General features: G+C 39.1%; 1 protein-coding gene across 2 annotated transcripts in view; it reads right to left on the bottom strand.

Annotated features, from left to right (window-relative positions):
- The window catches only part of brinp1 (BMP/retinoic acid inducible neural specific 1), a 119,988-nt gene extending 98,753 nt beyond the window's left edge, over window positions 1-21,235 (bottom strand). For both annotated transcript variants that reach the window (XM_088391188.1, XM_088391190.1), the window contains exon 1: window positions 21,158-21,235. The gene's annotated coding sequence lies outside the window, so the exon portion shown is untranslated. The remainder of the gene's footprint in view (window positions 1-21,157) is intronic.
- Window positions 21,236-25,961: the final 4,726 nt, after the last annotated feature.

The raw sequence follows: 25,961 nt of genomic DNA, 5'->3' as shown, positions 1-25,961 counted from the left end.
CATTAAATCAACCAAGGAACGAGAACCTCAAAGGAAATCAATGAATGTATACTGCATTTGCTTCTATGGTATTGACCAAACAGAGGAACAAGGTCTTTAAAGACGATTGGCATTTTCTTGAGCGAGGCCAAACTGCTCAGCAACATATCAAAACAAATCTTGCGCCAAGACTAATGACTGACTACTAACTAGACTGGATCATAAATGAATGCCTGTTCTAGTTTAAGTCCACCCTTTTCATCTGGACTAGCTTGTTGAAGTACAACCGCTAGCAATAACTATTGTGTCTTTGTTTCTTGTTGTGAAGTTGATCTCAACTGACTGGAGCGTTCTAGCCGGGATGCGACACTTAACACCGTCTGACCCAAACAATTTGCAGCTGTCCTCGAATCCACACCGGAGCGTTCGGGACCCCCGCTACCAATTTGCCTTTGCGGTACGAATCGATTTTTATGATCCATCCCTCCTGCACGCCTCCCTGAACAATCAGTCTTCATCACGGTGAGGTGCACGTTGCAGCTCTGCGCTTGACAGATTAAACCTGGCACACTCAGCAGAGATTGTGCCTCCCCCGCCTCACATCACGTAGAGACGGAGGGGATATTACGAGTGTGATTTACGAGGCAACATAATTGTTATTGCATTAGTTGAATCATATGTTGCATCGCTTCATTTGAATCACAGAATGGAAATCATCCGCACTTTCCATTTGGTTTAGATCCCTGTCAGATCCTCTGACTTTCTCAGAAGGGTTATCCGTGGTTAGTTAATTCAATATATTTAATTTTTGGCTATATAAAGCTGCATACATACCAATAATCAGGCATTCCCACCAAAATTCACAAAACAGCAAAAGCTCACTTATCAGATATATCCTGTGGTGAGTTCACAAAGCGATAATCAAGCCAAATTTGAGCATTTGTTCGTCTTTATGATTCAATTATGGATGCTAAGATTATCTTGAGCGGTTTTGTAGTGAGGGTTATGATGTAAGCGATAACCCCATTTGCGACATCTAGGGACCCGTTGAACTCTGTCAATATTTATGACCGGAAATAATAAATCTCAGGTCAATACGGTGTTTAGTCAATCTGAAGACTATTAACTAGTTTGCTACTGCAATGCTGTTACCAAACAGAGGCAAAGACATTATGAAATCAGCGTAGAATGAAAAGCTAGATAAACCCCAAATATAAAAGCAGTATAAACAAAAACACAAGTTCAATCAAAAAATAAGCAAGATAGTGAAAACGAGACATGAATTTCCTGTTTTTGTGGGGTCGCTCAGATTTGGGGGAGAAAATGAAGGGTGAACAGTGACAGTCAATTTGTACACAAGCTGCCTAAAGGAGGGGCTTTGGCACGATGACATTGGACCATGTGTGCTATCTCCACAGCAGAGTACAGATGGACAGACGTTCTGCCCGAGCAGTAGTGGCTGCAACAATGACGACGCACTCATTGCTCTCTTCCATCCGTACAACGTTTTGAAGCATTTCAACATGTCGACCTTGAAGTAAAAACACCGTTGGAAATATTTGAAACTATGCCCTCGAAGCTTTTGCACTTTGCATATAAAAATCAATGGACTTCAAAATGGATCACGAATGTGAACAATGATGGCAATTTGATCTTCCCGGAAGTTTGGTATACGTACGAGAAAATGGGAGCACTTTTCTGTGTAGTTTTGACATGTTTGTACTGCATGATTCAGTGACTGATGTATTTGGTGTCCTTTTAAGGGGAAAAGAAGAATTCAGGTTGACAGTTGTGAGAGGGTTTCAGCACCATCAACTCTCTGGAGAACTCTGATGCTTTCCAGCCCTGAGAGCACACTGTCGCATTTTTAAGAGAAGCATCTGTCGTGAGCTTCATAACTCACAGCAAAGCACCTATGCTTTATCTGCGGTCTCTTCCTCGCTTTTCATGGAGGATTCTGCCTTCATGGCGATTGCTCCGATGGACACAGTGGAATGCCTTTGGGCTATAGACAGGTGAGCCACACGCATGGGCATCTGGGAATACTTGAATATTCCAAACTTTTCTTTGACTGAAAGGCAATGCAACACTGTCATCATTACACCTTTGGTAAATGGCACAGTCACAGATTAGAATAAACCCTTTTTAGTCTCGCTATAGGTTCAGAACCTCTAACATGTACACTGATGACATACAAGAATAATAAAATATAAGATCAAAGTAAGATTTATGCACATACGATATTTAAATGAGACAATGACATAAATTAGAATGAGCACCAACAGTGTATGCGGCAACTGTACATGAATAATGAACCATATACTGTACATGAGAATGTGAATGGCAAACTGAAATATTAATAATTGGAAATTAAATCCAAAGAATAATGATTCATTAATGTATCGCAATACTTCCTACCTACTTTGCAATTCAACACAGATTCAGCAACTTTCACCCAGAATTTAGTATTGATTCAGCAAATCCTTTGAATCGCGAATCAGATTGAATGGTTATGCTCAGATTATATGAACGCTATAATGTAGCTTGTCAGGAAGATTTTATGTAGCCCCAAAAATATAAAAGAAGAAAAAATGTACAAATACAAATATAAAAAATGAGACCATGAATACTCCAGTATATGCAAATGTGAATGTTAAAAACCAGCCAGAACAGGCTGTCGCACGCTGAGACAAACACAAAAAAAAACAAATGGTGGCTTTGCTTGGAGCATTTTTACATTTGCCATTTTAAAAACTCTTATGTTTGGATTTAAAACGTTCGACAACCTGTTATGCATAATTGCAAGCCGTGCCCTTTAGATAATGCGGGATGCCCTTTTCGTAACCAGTGTCGGGAGTAATCCTACCAATCAAACGTTCAAATCAAACAGGTGCACGGCTGATAAAGCCCACTTATAGCTTTGAGGGCACCGACAATTTGCAGATAGGCATCAGAAAATTATTTTTGGAGGGGTGGGAGGGGGCGAGCATTAGTGCCAATAATGTGTTTTGCCAGAGCAAAAAAAAAATCACCACGCTCCATACTGTGAGTTTTTTTTTTAATTGAAAGGAAACTAGCATTTAATTAACAATTGACCAGAAGGAAATGAGTTTTATTGACTTGTTTGCCAAGGGACAACAGTCATCTATGCTTGTGCGCCTCACCGCTTCACGACAGCGAGGCGACTGGTTGGTTATCGGCAAATATTGCACATGGCAATCGATGGCGTCGGTCAATACGCGGACTTCTTCAGGGGAAGGGAATGAGCGGAGGCAATAATGGTTCCAAATTACAGCAAATTTGTGTACTTAACACGATGACACCAGCAAGAACACACGGCTGTCCATTTTATTTGCTAATGGTTGAATAATATGAACATGCTGATGTAAACGTGTCAGTGTCTTTTAGTCATTTTCATAAGTCTCTTTGCTTGTGAATATTTTGGCTGTTCCATTTGTTAATATTTTAAGTTTTGTGTTTTGGACTGTGTGAAGCACATTGAGTTGCCTTGTGGATTATTTGCCTTGCCTCACCAACGGCTTCATCAGGAAGAATATGTCTCCCTGCACCTCAATTACATTCACCCAAATTGCCTTAAATGCACTCCCCGTGTAGATTTTAGAGCGCTGCGACATGGGGTGCATTGAGTGTTTTTGTCATCTCTCACAAGTAGATGACATGTAATATTAGTAATTTATTTAAAGAAGAAAAAAAGATGTCTGCGTCCAACTACTGAGAACCACCAATCGATTTATAAGTCAAAATCAATCAGGCTCTTGCTTGGACATAAAAATCAACGATCCCTAAAGGCTGCTGATTGGTTGAACCGTGTCAGGTGACTTATGAACTGCGTTGACCTTTTTAAGACTGTGCTTGTGACATGAAATCTTTATACAATCCTTGAAAACTGACAAATTTGGTTGCCTCGCGTTAAACGTCCTTTAAAAATAGTTCTAATAACCGAAACGACCCTAAAGTAGTCTGTTTTGGATAATAGACCTGATGAGTCGTACGGCTTTCCTGGTTTGTATGCTGTCAGCTAGTAAATGCGATCACGTGCAGCCAGACGTCATATGGAAAATCTGAGTCACCCAAACATAAGTGAAAGCACTTGAACGCTGTCAATTTTGTGTTTTTATGTGGCTTAAAAATTGTTAAAAATAAGGGTGCAGGAGGGAGATTTTTTTTTATTGCATTTCTTGGAGACAGAACAAGAAAATAGCTTTTGATTGCTGTTGGACATAAAACAAGTAGCTACTGCTGTTGCTGATGCAGCCGCAAGGTGGGCGGCTAGTGGACATTTTGCTCGCTTGCACAAGTGTGCGTGGGTGAGGCGCAGCTAAGGTTGAAACTCACAAGAGTGTAAACACACACACACACACGCGTGTATATGTATTTACTATATATATGCAATTTAACTCACATCTCTCATCATTATTCATACTGTAGAATTTATTGTAATGCCCACAGGGCTACAGCTAATTGTCAGAGACATAAAACATGTTGAAAAGTTCACTAGATCAGCTTGAAAGTTTGACTTTGAGCAGATGGTGCAGTTTTACAAAGTCTAATTGGCCATAGCATCAGTCTTTGTATTCAAGAGACTTGAAACGTCTCACACAAAGAGGCAAGCATAATGCGCTCTACAAACACATCCTCTAAATTTCACAAGATATCTCCGCATCAATTTGACTGACTTAAAATTCCTCCCTGAAGTTTCTATTTGGCCCTCTACTAAATAAATCCTTATTTTTTTTTACCATAAGCTATCAAGCTGGGAGATTCCAAAGGCTTAGAGGCAAAGCTCTCACTCAAAGAATCCAAGTGACTTCTCCTACAACTCCAGCTGAGTGTCCTCATACAAAAATGACAACTGCACCCGATTAAGGTTGAAAGGTACCAAATTCAACAGGCTAAACCAGTCGCTCAATAAATCTGACTTGAAATTCCTCACAAAAGTTCAGATCAAATATGATCTATAAAACTATACGTAAAAGTTCCAAATATAATTACCAGTTTTGATAGGACAAGCCCTCATTGAGTTCAACTGAATTTTAAATTTATCACACAATTCCAGCTCATTATACTCCACAATGATCTTTTCACTATAACCAGATTAAGAAAAAAACAATTCTTTCCATTCCTTCCTATCTAGGTAGTCATGTCATCTTGCCTGGGTTGCCTCGCATACATTCCATGAACATAATGAAGATGAAAATAGTCTGCCAGCCTTAATATCCCCAAAGTTTCAAGAGACGTGGCTCATTAATAGTCCAAATGACTGATCTCCCATTTCTCTGCTTGTGAAGACTATTGATGTGATACTTTTTTTTTTTTTTTTAAATCGACTTGGACTCACAGAAGTGGCTTCAAAGCCTTCTTCGTGCGTTCATGTGTCTTTCTTATGGATGAGTTTTTGTGTTTGCATAAACGAGAAAGTCCGTTCATTCATCAAGGCTTTCCCGCTCACCTTTATGAATAATGTCAGCGTTTGTGCATCCCGCTGATACTGCTGGTATGTCGGTGCAAGTGTGCACAATGCAATGGTGCTTCAAAGTTGGCCATTTGAAAGCATTAGCATTAAAAGGAAGTCAGGACTGCCGCTAAACAGACACTATTTAAACACTAGTTCAAATATGCTCCTTGGCAGTATATTGTGGGAGTTCAAATTCTAAAGAGAGAAACACAGAATCTTTACAAAAACTTGACTGAAAACTGACTGTTAGGGTTAGGGTTAGGTTTAGGGTTAGGGTTAAACTTGACTGAAGTTTGTAGAAAGGCTGAAGAGGAATGCTCATGTTAGCTGCTAGCTCTAGCGCAGTTAGCTACATTTACTTTAAAATCTGAACACTGCAAATTTTAAAATTCACAAATTGGAAATGTAGCTAAATTTCTAACTTTAAAGTTAGAAATGTTTTAGTTGGCTTCCGTAAAGAAATCTGAAAAGGCCAGAGAGACGGAAACCTTTGCTGCAAGTGCTCGCCGAAAAATAGCACATGCTAGCCATAACATTATAAATTATTTATTCTGCATTATTATTTTTGTTAAACATGCCTGTGACATGCATTCGTCAAAATACTTTGAGAGTCAAGAGTTATCACACAATTATCCTACTTTTTTAGGGATTGGCCAAGTCTCATGCAAGTATTTTGTGTGTGGGCATTATGCAAATTAACCCAACTATTACCTCACAGTGAGGCCGAATGACTCACAGACATTTGTTGTTATCTGCCTGTTTAGTTCTGCATTTAGTCGCTAACACTCCATTGACCAAAATTTATGTGGATTCGACCGCACAGAGTCCACAGTAGGTATTTTGAACTGCATAATAAAGTGAATAAGTAGTGGTTGCCATAGCAATGGTTATGAGTAATCTAAAAACAAAATATATTGTCAATGGAGGCCAGATGTGGGCCAAGCAGGCAGAAACAAATAAAAGTGAAGAGTTAATTAAACAAATTCCCCACAGAGTGGGAAAAAAATAATTAATGAGTTATATGTGTGATAGAAAATTGACATATAATTTTAGAGATACATGAATTCAGAGAATTAAGCAGATGTGTGAAAAGGGTCTTGTTTATAAAGGCCCAATAATTGAGAATGGGAAATAAGTCAGTGTTTTTGAGTCAGTGATTAAAAAACACGCAAGCCAAGCTTGAATGCATTTTATGTAATGGCTATTAGCCACAGACAGGAAGCAGTTTTAGCGCTCCTATTTCCCACTTCGCTGCCCGTCACTGTTGCCAAATCATGGCAGGGTTTTAGCAATCTAGCCGAGGCAGGCTGCCGGCATTACGGTGATAAAAGGATTCAGCGTGTCCGGGAAACGCACTTGCAAGCAGCGCGCAACTTTGTAATCCTTTTCCGTTGAACTGCAGCGGTAATTAACGGCATTTTCACGGACAATTAATACAACTTTTTGGTATAATTTTCCTGAAACACAAGCCATAGCCACTGACATAGGGATACGCGTTTGGTCTTTTCATCCAAATGTATTTTGGATAATTAAAATGGAACTTTAGTGTATCATGTTACAATGTCCACCAAACTGTTTTGCTTTTTATATTGCTTAACAGTGGAACCTCCAAAGTTAAACACTAAACTTTTTGGGATGCTGGTCAACTTGGAAATGTTTTTCCCCATTAGAACTGAAAATCTGTTTAATAACTTTATAGCTAATGTTCATTAATCATATCAATCGCTTCTCTTCTTTTTACAAAAGCAAGCCAGCAAATATGTGAGAGGGAGGGCTGTGCCACTGTGGGAATGGTCACAGCCAATTTTAGTCATGGCCAATCAAAGCATTGCTTTTAGGTAATATAATATAATATAATATAGCTATATCACTGTCATCATTAGACTGATTGATTTCAATTTGGATTTTATCACATTAGCATCAACTACAAAATATCTACACACGCATCCAACCTCATCGTACATGCAATGTTAAAACACTGAAATTACCATATTAAGAGAAAATATAGCACATATTACATTTTAACAACTAATCCCAAAGGTGAGAGATCTCAGGTGATGAGGAAGTCTGACACCAGAAATCTGAATGTCACCTGTATAAGGCACTTTTCTAAAAACACACAAAAATAAAAACAACCCTTTACAAACTGTTTACAAGGCTTGCAGATTGTTGTAACCAGTTTGCAACTATTTCCAAAAGCAGGTGTTTGCCACCAAATAAAAAGACATATGCCATATGTTCTTGGCAACTTTCCTCCGACAGCCGCAGGTCAAAATGTACAAATTCACCAGAAACTGTCTATTGAATGGAGGCGGCTTGCCTCTTTACCCCTTCTCCAGCTTAAGGATACATATGGTAGAAGAGCAGCTCAAGGATGCATGCCAGATGGACAGTCAGGAGGCAGAGTTTGCCTTTAGCTGTCGTAATTAAGTTGCGTAATTGCACAGATAATGAATCATTGTGCCTTAGAGTCAAAACAGTCCACGACACACAGCAGGGAGTTTTTTTTCCTCCCCATCATCTGCAGGAAGAAAAGCAACTTGTTTCAATGTATTACCAATGCAGAGTGGTAGCAAACTACACTGGCAAGCTGGGTGATGCAACACCATAAAACACATCCATGATGGCTTTAATTCAGCTTCGCATTATATTAGAAAACATAAAACATTGTAAAAATCGCCGCCTTTAATAGGATGCGGGGCAACCAGGCGGCGTAAAACCTCCTTTATGGACACTTACTAGCCGATAAAAAAAAAGAAAAGAAAAGAAAAAGAATGCAGTATTGCTAATACTATAATAAAAAATAGATATATACAGTAAATGGGAGTTTAGTGTGGATTTGTGGAGAACAACTAGTCATAAATTGCATGTATTAACTCACTGAACTTGCAAATGGTAACAAAGTACATTGTAAATGCCAAGAGGGCTCAATATTATCTTTCTAAAAATGGTTAAGACGGTCTGCTTTGGAAACTTTACATGCATGACAAGAGTTAAATGTTATTATCTGTGCTGGTGGACTTTTGCATTGTTATAAATTTTATTTTGTTTTACACTATTTGTATTTTGCTTCCTGCTTTCTTTCTGTCTTAGTGGGATCGTTGTTCCTATTTTGGTGAATGTTGTGTTTCCTTGTGTTGTATATACATGCATACACTGGTGTGTGTTCTTTAATACGCCATCATGCACTTCATTAAAAATATGTGTCGGGATGCCAAACTCTTGTCAGCGTAGGAGTAGACCATAATAAGGAGTCTGCCAGATGTTTGTTTTTGTTTATTTTCTTGCTGCTAAAAGCCAAATGTGTCTCATTAACATTGCTTGGTGTGTTAAGTGTGTTTTGTGTAATAAAAACACTTGAATTCCAATTTTGCGTGACGCATGTCATCTCATATCTAAGTGATGGACACTGGTACAATTTTTGTGTACAGGAATAACTCAGAGATAGAAAGATGAGTAACCTGTTCACTTTTCACCGGCCCGTAACTGTCACAGCGCTGGTACCTGGATTGTATTTATTTGACTTTTCACTTGACTATTTTACGAGCACCTCACCCACAGAACGGTGAAGAGATGGGGTGAAAGCGATAAAAGTGCAGTGGAGATCCCTGTGGGTCACTTTGGATGAGATCCAAATGAGTCCCGACATTTGAAGCAGGGTTCATTCATATGGATTTTTATCATCTTAACTGTATTTTAAAATGTGACAGGTCCGACACTAAGGGAAAAACACGGCTGCTCTTTGGCATTCTCCTCTGATATAGTAGCAAAATCTGAACTCTGTATTAGGCTGCATGGCTATCCAGATTGCCAGAAAATACTGTCAGTTTTCCCGACAGAGTCAACATAGCAAAAGCGAGATAATGCAAAGATGCTTATTTAGGGAACCTGCTTTGGGATCTCATGCTTAAAAAACTGTGTGGTGATAACCAGGTTTGAAAAAAAACTGATTTCACTGCAAAAAGGATAGATGAGATATCTTTTAATTTGGATAGGCCTACACAAGGCGTATTAAATGATAAGAGGGACGATAGCAGGAGTCTCATATCCAGCAAAGTTCTCTGAGGAATCAAGCCACGATCTGACATCTGCTCCCAGATGAAGCACTTGAGGACTAATACTCGCAATGTGCCATGATATCTGAGATCACTTTAAAATAAACATTGTTTTGCTCAATACAAAAAGGGAACCGCATCCTAAGAAACAAAAACATTGAGTCTGAAGGACAGTGACGAAATCACCTGCAAGGACATAACTTCTTAATATTCCATTCAAATGTTCTATGTATCCATGGAAACAATGACATCCGGAGTGAAATTTGTATTCAAAACCTTATTTAAACGTGACATGATTCTTTTTTTTAACAACAAACATTATAAACAAAGACAAGTGTCACATGCTCATTAGCGTTTTTTTACCTACAGTACGTAGCGACTGTTTACATATAGGCAGCAACATTCTCATATGATCCCTTTGAAAACAAAACAACAACGCCAGCAAACTTACCCCATATCCAGTTATTATTGTTACCATTACTCTTGTTGATTGTCAGTGACATTTCCAGCTTTTATGATTCGTGGACCATAATCCGCTTGAAGGGTACTTTTATCACGGTTTGTTTACGGCATTAAGCAGGAATAACTCACAGTACTAGTCCAGGGATGAGTGAGATATGGATGACAAAAAAAAACTGAAATGTGACAGGAGCAAGTGGAACTGTGGTCAGAAAAGCAGGCGTGAAGTCAGAAAAAAGAGCAAAAGATTCTCAGATGATTTTGACCCAGTATCAACAAGAAAAATCCTCTGTGGTCAGTTTTGGGCAAAAAGATTAGAAGGTTTAATTTTTGTTAAAGAAATTAAAACTAAGCTACACTAGTGCTGTAGTTGAGTCCCCCCCCAAAAGACAGAATAATTCAAAGAACTTCGTCATTTTGTTACATTTTTCAAACCATCCAAACATCAAGCTTTTGCTCAAAATCCTTAGTTCACCTCTTAAAAATAAATATACCCCTAAAGAACAATTTGACCCAAAGCAAACCCTAACCCGATAGCAGCCTTCAGTTCCACCAGTTCCCATTACTCAGCTAATGATTCCATGAGATTTTTTAAACTCAAAACTTGTAACTCCGAAGGGTCAAAAAGTCACTTTGACCCGAACCGTGATTGTTAGGACTTAGATGGACACTAAGGAAAAATTGGTTGCACTCACACCATGGGTAATAGCAATCTTGAGTGCAACAAAACAGACATGCTTGCCCAACTCAATCCCTCATTAAAGAGCTGTTTCCAGTTTGAGAACCCTATTCTTAACATTACCCCCCCCCCCCCACACACACACACACACACACACGGCACTGCAGTGTAGCTTTTAAGACTGACACCCAACTTTGACGCTAGGCATCTTCGTAATTCTAGACCGCTGTCAAATCTCATCATCTTCACAATTCTTGAAAGAAATCGAGGCCCAACTGATTAATGATCACATGGCCTCATGAAATCTATTTATTATATTTAGGGCAAATGAGACGGTCCTCACAAAAGTGGTTAATGATCTTTTAACTAGCACCGTTAACAAATACCTGACACTGCCTTTCGTATTTCATGTTAGTGTATAGACTTGTTCTGGGTAAACTCTTATCTCATAATCCGTTTTCACACAGCACTTTGCAGATCATATCTTACGTCATCAAATTATTCATTGTGTGTGCAATGAGGGTAACCTCGAATCATTTTATCTTATACAAGGACTATCTGCAAAGATGGACAGTCTGGTGCTTGCAAAAAAAAAAAAAAAAACGGAACAGCTCAAATTTTATTCAGAAAAAGGACCGTAGCCGGGTTATTTGAGTTCATGTAAGAGAATATCGGAATGATACATGGGACCTAAGCTCCTGGCACCGCGCCTAGCGAGAAGTCAGAAGTGATACTACAGGTTAGACACTATGCTAGAAAAATCCATAGGGTAACATTTTCAAGTGCACTGCATAGACTCTTCATGAACTAACTTTAGTGGCTACAAGAGTGTCTGACAAGATGAGCAAGAATTTTTTTTTTTCACCTGAGGAAATATTTGTGTGTATTAAAGAAAGGCGGAATGTAAAAGACAGATAAACATCACGGTTGGTGGATTTGCGCACATCCCTGCAGCCAGTCGTGCTGTCATAACACTGATTAATGTCGCCGTTTGCACGTGACAAAGCGAGCGGCTGAAACAAATGATAAAAGTAGCATATAAATCTGTATGGAAGAGGCTGTCTGGGACTGTCACGCTTTGTGAAGGGTAAATACGGCGCGGCATGGAGGACTCAAGATAGGAGGGAAGTGAGTGACAATAGGCCTGCAAGAAAAGGAAAAGTGGCACATTTGTCTCTGGCTGTAGAAAACAAAAAAAAACTGCATCGGAAGTTAGCAGCAGGGAGAAAAAAAAGAGTAATAAATTAGGAAGACATTACAACAGGATGTCTCACCTAGCTTGGAATCGCTCAGCCGTGATCCACAATTTTTTTTCTTTTAAGAAGAGTGCAAAAGCCAATTAATCAGGAGTTTAGTGGCAAAAGACTTGATTTAATCTCCCAGAGGAGGCTATTTCATGTCCGGCATTGAAACATGTCAGAGTTCAGGGCTTTAAGGGATTGCGGAACAGGCTTAGCGTGTCTGGACAGGGACAGTTATTGAGTGAGCTCGTCCTTGGGGGTCGGACAAGGGCTTACGTGATGGTGACGAGAGTGACGGTGGCAGATGTCCCCGATTGTGTCCTATAGTGGGTCGTGTGGTAAAAGGAAATGGTGTCCTTTAAAAAGGTGCTAGTTGACTTTTACAGTTTGGGAGCACAACAGGACCTTAGTAGTTACAGGCGATAGATTAGAGTCCGACTTGCCCTCGGGCTGATTTAATTACAGTACACAGGAATTTCAAATGGTTTAGTTTAAAAGCTTAAGGCAGCATAGTGAACATCCTCCCCATATGTGTGGTGCCCAAGTTAGCTTATAGGATGGATCACAACTGAGGAAGTGACATTTTTATATGTCAAGAGAGGAAATAAGTTTAGCCTGGGTTGTAAATCAAGGAGAGTCTTTGCCACATGTACCTCCAGTGTGTTTTAAGGGCAATGTTGCAAGATGAGTAACAAATATTAAATTAAAAAAATTATTGCAGTTACAATTTTAAAGTATTAATAAATTAAGGTAACTATCAATATTTTTCTAACACATTTTTAATGTACCGTGTTTTCCACACTATAAGGCGCACCGGATTATAAGGCGCACCTTCAATGAATGGCCCATTTTAAAATTCTGCCCATATATAAGATATATACATTTGGCCTGCGGGCTGGACTTTGGACACACCTGCTGTAGTGGGTCAATATTAGTCCATGTATAAGGCGCACCTGATTATAAGGCGCACTGTCGGCTTTTGAGAAAATTGGAGGTTTTCAGGTGCGCCTTATAGTGCGGAAAATACGGTAGTTATTCACGTACTTGTGCTATTTACTGTAGACCTCTCTCCGCATCTCCCAAAAAGGAGGGTTGACTATCCTGAATCTAAAACCAATGCATGGCGGCTCTCCAATAACTTTCCTAAAGGTCTCAAATTAATTTATTCACAAATGTTCTTACCAATCAAACAGTATTGCGCAGCTTTTAATAATGCTCCATTCATGATGTATTGGAACATACTCTACTGAGTGCTGACTTGGCTGACAACTGCAGCTGCTGTGATCCTATCAAACAATTTTTTTTTTTAACGTACAACAACTGGTAAGCTGCACCTGTTTTGGTTCATTATTTTTCCACCTACACCACAAACAGCCAGTTTTCTTTTTTCCGGTCTTCACAGCATCAACTACTTGAGCGGCGAGGATGCAACGGACAACAGAAGTGCTGTACTGGTGCCATCAGAACTCCACTGATGTCAGTCCATGTGGTTAATGCATGCACGGACCGGCTCCATATGCTCACCTATACAAGCACATGAATACTGTCTAATGAATGCTGATGATGGTGCTTCTAGTTTTGCAGTGCTCTCTTACAGCTAATTCATCTTTTTTTTTTGCTTTAGAATGAACTTTTTTTCCTGACTTTGTTTAGATTTATATACATTTGATATTTACTGAGATAAAATCCGAGCGAGCAGTGAGACAAACTTGCCAGGTGGAATAAATGAGGCTAGAGATACCCCATGAGTCGTTGAAAAACAAAATGGCCACATCCACTCGCCTGTTTGAATGATAAATTAGGAGCTAAAACAACACATTTATTTACTGTCCATGCAGGAATTATTGATAGACTGCCTTGTGTGTATTATAATATACACGTTGCTGAATGTGTTGGAGAACATTTCATCCTTCATCCCTCGTGGGAGTTCGTTGTGGTACAAGACACACATATTTACTTTTTTCTTTTACAATAAAAGTCTAGCTAGCTCACAGTCACACAAACAAAAGGAATGGATGAGATTCTTTTTTTTAGGCAGTCTATAGGGTTAGATAAGATAAGACAATTTCCTGCAACCCCTATTCGGACATTTGAATGATAAAGTAGGAGCCAAAACTACTTGATGATTACTATGAGAGATGATTATTTTATACATAGCAACTATTAAACAACTACCCATTGCGGAATCTATTGGGGCATTGGCGCTTCTACCTTGTTGTCATGAAAGTTTTTTTTTTTTTTTTTTTACAAAAGGCATATTTAGATTTGCAACTGAAACTAAATTACAGACAGACACTCAGATCTTAGAACAAAAAAAAAAAACGATGAAAATTATTGAAAGATTTTTATATAAAATACATATTGGGAATAGTTAGGGCATTCCATCGCCTGCCCCAATCATCGCAGTGAATCTTTGTTTTGGGGTTTTATCCAAAAATAAAAAGTATTCTGAAGAAAAAAAATCTATTTCTTTCTTGCAATAATTTGCATCGTATTTCTTCTGTTATTAATTTGAAACAGTATGCAGCGTCAGCCATGCATGGCAACCAACTAAGCAAGAACACGATTTACTTCGAGTAAACACAAAACAAGTAGCCAAGTCAACCACAATGATGTCAGCATGAAAACTAAATTATTTTACCAATGGACACATTATTCAATTATTTTACCCCGTCGTATTAATATGCAGCCAAGAAATAAAAATCTCAAACAAATCATGAATCTAATCATTCAATGCGGGGCCGGGAGGAAATTAAAGCTGCCTGGAGATAATTAACAGAAGCTGAACAGGTCAGCGGGCTATCACAGCGCCATTAAATATATCTGACAGATAAATAAAAACATTTACACAAGCACTCTCTTCTTTTTATGTCCTTCCAGGAAATGATTCACGATTGCTCAAATGTGCTCTTATGATGCGTCGTTAAATTTGTTGCTGTGTACAGTACTTTTTTGTGATGCAACCGTGCTAGCTGCCTGAAGTGTCGTGGAATTGATGTCAATGGGAAACCGTGGAAATCTGTTTTGAGAAGCGGGAAAATGAGTCTTCCTCGAGGGAATGTTTCAGGCAACAAAGGTGGTGCTATGATTTTTGCTGGCTCTGCACTTTGCCCTCGGTCATGAGTTAGCGGTTTTCCTTGGATCAATAATCCAGCCGACCAAGGACAACGACAGATCCTTGGATCTCGGCACAAAACCAGACTCCAAACGGAGAGTTGGTAGAACGATAGGGGGTATGCGCGGTCATGATTGAGCGCGGGTCCAAGAGAGGGCGGGTAAACAAGTCCTCATTAGTCGCACTGATTCCCTGGTAGTGTTATAACGCCAGGAGCGCCTCCGGCTCTTGTAGTACATGCTTGGAATATTTGCCCGAACCTGTGCAGACCTTCAAACTGGACTTTCAACATGAAATTTGGAAATATATTGGACGTTAGTTTGATTTAATGTCGCGATTTTTTATAGCTGGTCACGATATCATGAAAACAGCCGTTGTGGTTATGAAAATGAAATGAAGCAATATTTTGATAACATTAAGAATGTCACAATATTAAAATTGCCATGATGTTGTGGTCGTCAAGAGATGATTTGTTTATCGATAAAGGATAATATATACTCCAGTCCTGAAAAGAAAAAAAAAAACAACCCGCATTACATTTATTTTTCCCTGCCGTCCATGTCACCCCTTAGAGGCAAGCGTTGGAGTTAACATATTACTAAACTGTGCTCCTTCTCATTTGTCTGTTCATCCCCAGCCATTACCGTAATTAGCTTTTTGAACCAGGAGCCGCATCGATTTTAATAAAGATCCCCGTGAAACAGCATGTGAGGACACAACAACGGCAAATTGGAGCAAAGCAAAAAGTGAATCATGCGGGGCAGCCGTCTCGCTGGAGAAATAAGTCGTGTTCCTGCCAGTAGCCCATGTTGTAATTGCTCCCTTCAAAAGAGCTCCAGCTTGGTCGCAACACGATAGACTGACCTTTTTTAGTTTTTATTCATTATTTCTGTTTGTTTGTGAGTGTAAACCTCTATTAGCGCTGCGCTGTTTGGTCAAAAGCCGTGACCTTCTAGCTTTGGCTGCCTTGGCAAATATTCTAATTATGTCATTCAAGAGGCTTGTCATTTCACAACTCGATCTTTGACAAATGCCATGAATGTTCCTGAATGCAGCAGTGTGTAAAAGGGAAGCTTGAAATAAAAACACATTCTTCATGTGCTACGCTAGCTTACAAAAGTGTGATTATCGTTACTATGGCAACAAGTCAACGAGTCTCTGCTATTGCATACGATGTGCTAACTACTATTATAGTAATTCATTAAAAATAAAAGCTCCAAAAATCAGAAGTAATTGAACAAAAGAAAAATGTCCAATATTGTTCCAGTGAATATACAAATCAAGACATACTTCATGGTATATGACCTTTAACACTAGATGTGGTACATGATATTGAGTGGCTACGTAGTAATACAAAAAGGTAGCTAAGAAATTATGAGAATAGTGATGACATTACCATGGTAACAACAGGACATTTATATTGTCTGACTGTTTATTCCCAACGGTATGTTATGGCTTCGAAGTGGACTGCGCTTGTTATTGTAAAGTTTCAAATGTTATATTGTCGGTTTCGTCAAGATTAGTGTGTCTGACATGCTCCTGGATTAAATTTTCCTTTTCTCTCTTTGAATCCTAGCGGTGGTCAAAAGACGTTCCATCGCTTTTTTGTATGCTTCCTGTTTGCCGCCGTGCAATCGGGTGGTGGAGTTACTCCAAATAAGACAGCCTGTCTGGTTTTGTGAATTTTACGTGAGAAGCATTGATGCAGCATTCCCAAGACGCCGACTCTGGATTTCTTATTCAGCAGCTTGACAAAGCTTCTTAGTGGTAGGTCATCTATCAGAAGATCAGCAGCACCCCAACAACCATTTGTAATTTTCTCCCCGCTGCCTGTGGCCCATTAAAATCTCTTCCGTTCTTTTGTGGTGGCCACCTGGGTGAATGCCAACTCAAAAGAATTTTACTACCGAAAAAAACAACGTCATTTTGATCAGAAACGTTTCATGCAGGTGCTAACTGCAAATTTTAGTGAATTTTATTAATATTTATTCTCAATATACATTTATGAACTACTCTATAGCTTCAAGAATGATCAAATGTTTTTCTTTAACATTGCCTCTACATTCAATCATAATTGTTAAGGAGGAGCTGTCCATGGTACCAACCAGGACACAAGGCATCACAATGGGCAACACTGGCACTTCCATCCGCATAAATATGTCACTTGTAAACACATTGTGTCTTTGTGACATTTGAAACCCGCCTAGCAACAGATGATGACTCATTTGAAAAGCAGCGTGCAGCCCCCACTTAACCATACAGTGTATTAATACTAACAGCTTTTTCAAAATGATTAGTGCACGATCCAGACCCTTTTTCTATTTTCTTACATTCCAAGCAAACATTTTGCATTATTTGCTGTAAAGGAATACAGTATGTCTTCAACTGTAAGTGACTCTTAGCTACAGAATAAGGCATCTGGGTTGTTTACTTGGCAGTTGGCTACAAGCTTATTGTTTCCCCTTTACAATGGGTTTAATTACATGGAGGCTAATTTGGAATTAGTATCACTTAACGGAACCTTAATTACAGTCCTTTCTCCCACAATTACTCTGGATGTTTATTAGGATTTTATGTGTGTATTCTCCCACACTCCCCCTACGCAAAAAAAAATCTGGATATCATATTTGCCTTTGCCCAAAGCGCACCTTCAGCTCTTCTCTCATCACTGTCACAAGATGAAACGCTCATTTTTATGCCCTTCCCGCCCCCATCTCAGCCTCACCCCTTTACTAGGCGCATCTCTTCGTCTATTTGACTGCGCTCCCCCCCACCACCCACCTCTTCACCGCCCCGTCCCCCGCTAACCTTCATCTTGGAACAAGCAGAGACGCAGCCAGCGACTGTTCAAACAAAATGCTAATGCCCTACTAATGGATCCCCGCTTCCCTGATATCTATATAATGTACACATTGGATTTCTCCCATACAGGCGGTTCTCTACACTGCAAAGAGACAAAGACTCAGCCTTGTGACACACTCTTTTACATAACTGTTTCTTCTCTCAGTTATTATAGCAGCACAAGAACTAGCTTGAAACACATTCACACAGATCTATATTATGTGTGTATGAGATTAAATGACCGACACGGCTGAATTTGAGACAAGATATTGGGACAGAAAGGGATAATTTTTCAAAAAGATAATATAAAAAAATATATATTAGTTTATACTTGTAGGGGATTAATGAATGTTTCTGCTGTTTGAGTTGATATTAAATTACAGGAAAAGAAAGTTGGCAGATCATTTCTTTTCTGAACTTTTGGACAGGTTGATCCTTACAAGACTTGTTTATATAATGCGCAACAGGATAAACATCCGAACAGCTTTTAAGGTCACTGAACAAAGACAGCGTGAGAGATTGTAAAAGTGGGACACTCCATTTTATCAGGAATAATTTCCATCAGGCCTTTGATTGACCAAAATTACCTTATTAACCACAATTTAGGAAAAAATGAGCTTTTCCCCTTATATACATTTTGAATGAGAATAATTTTCTGGGTTGAATGTGAACATATATTTCATGCATTTCAGAACATTTGCAGGCTTATTGGTGGGATGTGCTCAAGGTAGTAAGATTTATTCAAATTTTATTCACACAGTGTGAAAAATAGGAGTTCATACATGCAGTCAAAATATGATCCAAAGCAATACGTAAAAAAAGGCATCTAGACATACATATACATATTATATAGTTTTTAAAAAGACTTCTGAAGTTAAGTTGTCAAGTGAAGGAGTATAGGTAAAGCGAGACTCGATTAACTTGAAACGCATCAGCATGGAGGCCGAGGTTGAGAAATAGAACAAGAGGCCCCCCTTGTGAAGGTGGGCACGAGTCCCTTCCTCCTCCTTCTCCTCTGAAAAGCATTTCTCAGCATTATCGATTCATTCCCCGCTCGCTGAACTGAATTACATTCGATCCAATTTGGTTCCCCCCACCTTTTCTCCTCTGCAGGACCTGAGAATGATTTGCATGTAAGGGAGAACCCGCAATTGTAATCCAATACTTTTTCTCAGCAAATTGTACTGTGTCAAGGAAGTAAAAAATGCTCTCTAAGAAAAAAGTTAAGAAGAACGCAGCAAGCAATACTAATCGGGCAATGCAACACCCTCCGATTCAACAAGTATGACTGGGAGTCCTGTCAAGCTGGCTTCTTCTCCTTCTTCTCTTAGGTTATTGACGCATTACAGCTCTTTGGCTGCCACCTACTGTTCGAGATGTGCAAAGCGTTTCCATAGATAGCCAATGCAGTCGACTCAAGCAAGGCCCCCGTGAACAAACAGTCATTGACGGACTGACAGACTTCTGGTCAGGACGGATTAAATGCCCACCAGTGTCCAAAACAAATTGAAGCGTTTATAAAAAGTTGGTTGATAATGTCCTTCCAAGCCAGCTTGCTCGTCGCTAGTCCGAGAAGTTAACACAGATGTCTCATCTTGACTCAGCGGTCCAACTTGTCAAGCAACACAAATAAATGGACTCCAATTCATGACAGCAGTCACAGAACATCCAAATCACAGCTCGTGAATCTAGTGAAGCTTAGACTAGAAACAAAAACAGGCTGTCACCTACCAAAACACAACCGTATGAAAGTTTTAAAATTTAAAATAATTTTTTCTTGGAAAACTCGACGCTCACGTTTTACAAACACTATAGAAATGTATCGTTCAAAATGCAACAGCTCTTGCTAAGGACCAACATGTGCCATTGATGACAGATGGCTGTCTCGGTAATGTCTCAAAAAAACCTTTAAATTGGATATTTTTCGGCGCGGTGTCATGCGATCCGTCATTCTTAAAAAGGTCACCTATCTGACTAATGGAAACTGAAAAAAAGGGATGGCAGTTAGCACATTTCTCTTAAACTAAACTTAAGCTGGAAGAGCTCATAATGACATGGTGGAATACATGAAGCTCCTGCGCCCCATCCTTAGTGTCAAACCCACATCTGGTAAAGCCAAGCGGGGGCCGCTGACAGGACAGCAGGCCAATTAATGATTACTCTTCAGCAGGTGTCCTATCGCACCATATCCTCTGACCTTTCCCGACAAATACAACAGTCGATTGACTGCAACAGCGCCCAGTCAGATGTCCTCCCTTCCAACTAATGGCCCGTCAAGCATATCAGGAAGGATGATTTCATCATTTTACATTGACTTCATACGCACACAGCCAAAATTAGCCACGAAATGGAATAAACTGTTCATATCACGATCGTGCTGCCCAATTCGATCATACTGATCACGATTGTGATAGTCGGATGATTCCCTGTTCTTTTTCGTCACAGTTGTTTCAGTCAGCGGTGTGGGTTTTTTTTTTTTATGAGACAAAAAAATGGCGCATCAAAACAAGCTGGTTTCCACAAAGGTTTAAAAAAAATTGTGCAAAGTATTCAGGAATTCTTGATGAAATATTGAGACACTTTTTGTAGTGAGATTGAAACACAACAATGATTGATATTTCAATAAAGTTAGCGGATGTAGAAAACTGTTTTAGGGAGCAAAATACATTCTACAAGATATGAATAACGATTGGTAAGTTGTTTTTGTCTCAGTAACATTATTTCACATTATGCACCGAACCGTTCAATATTTCTGCGAGGAAAAAAATGTGAACATTAACGCTATAAATGTGCAAATTGTACTTTTAGTGTTTTCTCATCACATTAAACCCCACTGTAATTTGTTCCTGCTATCATTCCGAGCTCTCTGGTGTGTATGTCGTCGTCGCCATATCCGGAGGGAGCCCGCGAAGAGCCGTCATCCAATTAAGGCGAAATTTGATTTGGCTAAAAGGCCGCCATCATTTAGATTGCTCTTTGAGTCAAGAATCACAAAGATGCATCGACGCCGATACGAGCTTTGTTTTGTGTTCATTTACGTGGCCGTTAACGCCGTTTAATCGGTGCCATCTTTGAAACAAGCTGCTTCTGCGTCATGTCTCCTCAAAACATACATGATGTATAATTCAGTTGCTTTGTAATGAATTAAAAATGATTGTAACAAGAACAGAATGCACCAAAAGTATAAAGTTGACTTTTCAGCAATACATCGCACAACACCGTGTTGCTTTCTGATACGTGGTCAATTAATTCAACTAGTCTTCTTTGCAATCAATAGATTTTGATTTTCTTTCAGATTAAATATTTTCTTACCTGTCGACGTGAAACTGCCTCTAGTCCTCCAATCACTGTCAGCTGGCAATACCTGCAAACGTACTCAATTAGTTAAGCTCCTCCCCTTTACTTTTGTATTCACCTGTTTTTTTCTTCTTCTTTCAGACAATGAGCTTCTTTAGGTCAGAGGTTAAAAAAAGAACCTAATTGTCTGAAAGAAAAAAATACTTGAAGGGGGTCATTAACTATGCGTGCACAACACTGCCCCAATGAGGCCAAAATGTGCATAGCAGGAAAAGCGTAATTAAAAGCGCACACAACTGGGCTGTGTGTATACGTGCATGTGTTTAAAAAAAATAGTATTGTTGGAGCGAATTGGCGTAAATGTGTGTTACTTGGGACATCTGTCATACACACCAGCACACACGTCTTAAGCGGGTGTGCCAATAGTTAAGGAGGGCAGTGTGACATATAAGATGCAGAATATTTCTGATTATTATTTGAGTAGCGTTCTAGAAATAAGCTCCAAGTGGCCTCCAATATAGTTAAACAGTTGCAGGATCAAATTTAATTTCTCTGTCTCATATCTGAAAAGTTGGGTTCAATTTTTTTCTTTTTTTTTAACGTGTAACCTTTTCAAAAAGAAAAAGCTAACACCTTTTTTTTAAGTGGTGCATGGGCTAAATTAATTAAAAGTAAAGGGCAAATTATTTTTTTATGTACGTCGCGGTGGCGGTCATGCTCTGCACTGCCAAAGGCGAGTTGTACCATATCGTGTGTGGGTTGCCTGCTGTGACATTACAGGAACTTCAGATTCCTGAGAATAAAACTATTTTGGACTGTAAAAGGAAGAACGTCTACAAAATGAAAAAGTCAAGATGATGAATCACATTTCTATCGTCGTCACAGACCTGAATCAATATTCCTCCTAAATGTGACTTTTACAAGTTCCACATGTGCGTTAGGAGTATAATAACAGAGGTCAGACCCCTTCACATCCTCACCTGTAATTAGCCGATTCACAGAGTGCATCCAGACAACGACATCTGGCACAGACTAATGAATAGTTCAAAAATGATCTTTGTGCAAGATGAATGGCACTTGTGCTGGAAACAAAGACCCAAACACCTGCCAGAACCTCTGACTTGCACCCTGGTACGTTCCGAGCGCTTGATGAGCGCTGCCACCTTTGATTTACGGCGGCGTGCACTCGTCCTCTTTTCAGCTGGGCTCGTTCCCCACCACCCTCCATCAACCTTCACGCCACGATTCTGCTTTTGAAAACGTCTCGAGTCATTCGCCGCATTTAATTACCTTGCAAGTTCTTATTAGACGCTGCTTAGGCCAGCGCTCTCTTGGCGCGTTTGGACTTCTTTTTTTGGCCACATAGATCCTGTTAAGTCACTTAATCCGCCTCAGTAGAACAGAGGAATGTATTAATTCTGAAAAGTGCCTCGTGAAAGAGTATTCCTGTGCAGGAAAAGGTCAGCGAGAAGGGTAACCTGTCCAAGATGGTGTCAAGATATCACGTCCAACGCACCTTTGTATCCCAGGAGATGGTCAGGATGAGCTGTAAAGATCTCGGTTTGGTTCATTTGAAGTATTTATTAGTGCCTGACCAATAGAGATTTTTGATGCTGATTCCGATATTTGGCAGGATAAAATCCCAAGAGCCGATTAATCGTCTGATTAATTAAAAAATATGTAATGAATAAAATTGAATGAATGAATAAAACTGAATGAAAAATAATTATAATAAAATTATTCTTTGGTTAGATGAATATTTTATTGTTTTATAATACTTGCTCTTTGAGTACTTAACTGTACAGCAGAAAGAAAAAAACTGCAAAAATTAGCAGATTTGTGGAACTATTATTTTAAGGGCGGTTTGAATGTCATTACCTTTTTCTTAATGTGTTCTTTAAAATCTGCTGTTTATTTCACTTTTAAGAGCTAATAATAGGGGACTATATCAGCCAACCGATTAATCGGTCAAGGTCCAGCTCACCATGACCCGAATGACAATAAGCAGTAGAAAATAGATGGAAGGATGTTTTGGTTTTTGGAGGTTTGTATGCAAATGTCATATTTTAAATTCAAAATACTATGCTAAATATGAGTTCGCATAACAAAAGAACAACTCTCACCCCAACTCAGACCTCATACCCAATTATCCATGACAACTTCAACTTTTGATGTTCCTTGTAAATGTGTGTACAAGACCTGGTCCAAAACATTGTTTACAATTCTGCTCAACCCTTTCACCTGTGCTTTTTACCTTTTAAAAGGTAATAGCTTTTTGCTTTTTGGAGTGTTAGTTTAGCGCAGAGCATTTTGTTTGGGTCTGAGACAGGAGCTTTTAAAAGCAAGCAAGAGTGTTGCGGGTTAGAGAATGTGCATTACACAATAGAAAAGCTCTCTCTCTCTTTTTGCGGCTAGTTTGCCAAACTGGGTAAAATTTCTGAATCACTCCCAGAGCTAGAGGCATAACAATCCCATGTGTGGAAGAAACACAATTAAATATTGAACATGTTGGCATACTAGTCAAAACAATCACACTATGGTATTATGGTTAAGTGAAAGACATTAAAAAAATAATACATTTTGTATATTTACATAAGTATTACATAAATAATGAGTATAAAATGCTCTCTGGGGCATTACATGGCCCGGGAACCGTAGGTTGCTCACTAAAATCCAAATTATTGCCGTTGCTGTCTGCTCGCTAGGTTTACTGCATGGAATTTGAGTAGTGCTACATTTTTAAAGTCAATGCGACTGATACGCCTTCTCCTCCTGTGCAAAGGCAGATATGGAAATAAGTCGTGGATACAAGAAAGCAGTAAGTGCGGCTGGAGATAAACCAGCGACTGGCTTGAAAAGTCGAAGGCGGCTCCGTGCCCGGAATGCAGAGGTCGCTTTGTAAACAAAGCTGCCGCTATTTAGCTGCAGTTGGCTTAATGAAAATGAATGATAGGGCATGGGGGGAGCTCGGGAGTCTTTGTGGATGGTGGAGGTAGCTGGCCTGGACAGATTAATATACTATAGTGGCCACGCGGGCAATTACAAAGGCAAGAAGAATAAGCGTGTACCTGAATTCAGATAAACAATTTTTTTTTACTTTATACGTTTCACTTCATGAACAATTTATTTAATCAACTGTTTTAATTTCTTAAATTCACACTGCATTAGGGCAAACTTTGGATGGTTTAGAAACATTTTCAATTTTAAACAAAGTTCTTCTATCAAAAGGCATTAAATGAAACAAGTCTTTGTACAACTTCTCTTGAGGAGCGAGCATATTAGGATGTCATCGTTTGGATATTATTTTTTTAATTATTGCCTAATCTAAAGTGTTGAAAATGGCTTGCATATTTCTAAAATACCATAAATATAGTAAAGTAAAATTTAAAAGAATTAATTGTAGATTTAAAAAGAACATAACTTAAAATATAATATAATTATTTGCTAAAAAAATTAAGAATATATACAAATGCATACATTTATTAGATATGATATAGATCCGATTAATCAACATTTGCTCTTCAAATGACCCACTATAGTTTTCAAAACATAAACAGCACAGACTTTATGTTTTCAAACGCAGACCACAAGGCCCATATTGACTTTGTGTCAGACAACCCACTTGGCCTTTTATTTTTGGAGGGAATGGCCTGTCAAGGTGTGAAAGGAGATGGACAGGGGGTTCGGGGTGAGGGAGGGGGATTTCTCTGAGAGAAGATGGCCGGTGAAAGGTCACGGTGAATAAAAGCCTTTTAATCCCGCCACCTTGGTTCAGGTGCCCAGGGAATATCAAAATCATCCCAATCTCGGAAGGGGATTGGGGGGGGGGGTATTCTGTCTGTTAGCCTAAACAGCCAAAAGGTTAGAAGCAGCTCGGGTGTTTGTGTTTGCTCTCTCTCTCTCTCACCCATTGTTAGGAGATAAGAGATGAAACGTGGCGGCTTGCAGTTTAAGGCTTAGCCATGTTACATGGAGCCAAAGCAAGGGAAAATACTGCAATGCAGTTACTTTGTTACAAAAGAGAGCAGTGCAAGCGTCTCTGCTGTGGCTGCTCAGCACAATAGGACAAAAAAGCAGCACAAGTTGACAAAAAAAGATATTGGAAATTAAGCTCATTTTACAAAACCGACGCAGTCAATTCCCAGTCTGCACTTTTTCCCACCATGTTGTTGTTTTGTGTAAACACTGACAGCATTTTTTGTGCATTGATTTCTTTCTTCTGTAGAGCATTTTTGCTCCAGCTCTGGTTGTTGTTTATGTGGTTTATAAATTAAGCTGAAGTGACATGAGTTATGATCAATGTTGCCAGCTACCTTGAAAGAGTAACACGTGATTTTTAAAGTAGCTTACTGGTTATTAGGGTAACTAGGTGTTTTCCAGCTGTTGATTATTTTTATTATATGCTGTAAATTTATTATCCTGTTTAATTGGTACAGAGTACATAGAAAAACAGCTACCTAGAAAGACCAGCTTGCTGCCCTGATTTATTCAAATTTGCATCTTGTTCTTGATCTTATACATTTGGTATTCAAATTATATACCGAATTATTATGTTCAGTTGTGTATAGATGGGTGTTGAATATTTATTTTCCTTTTGCGACATCTATGGGAAAAGAGGACGGTTAAGAAATATCACCATCTAGTGGTGGTCACCTGGTCGTCATACGCTAAATACACTCATGCACACAAAGTGCATCCTGTGTAATCCCAAAAGTCAACTGAAAATGGAAAATAGCTTAACATTTGTCAACATGCACTGTTTGCATGGTACACACATGCTTACCATTTTTGAAAAGGCATCTCAATTTCAAAATAAAAG

The sequence above is a fragment of the Syngnathus floridae genome, chromosome 12, assembly GCF_059516105.1.
Source record: "Syngnathus floridae isolate MCC-2025c chromosome 12, RoL_Sflo_1.0, whole genome shotgun sequence".
NCBI lineage: Eukaryota > Metazoa > Chordata > Actinopteri > Syngnathiformes > Syngnathidae > Syngnathus > Syngnathus floridae.
Note: the sequence above shows the minus strand (reverse complement) of the source record. Positions and strands in the feature narration are given on the sequence as shown.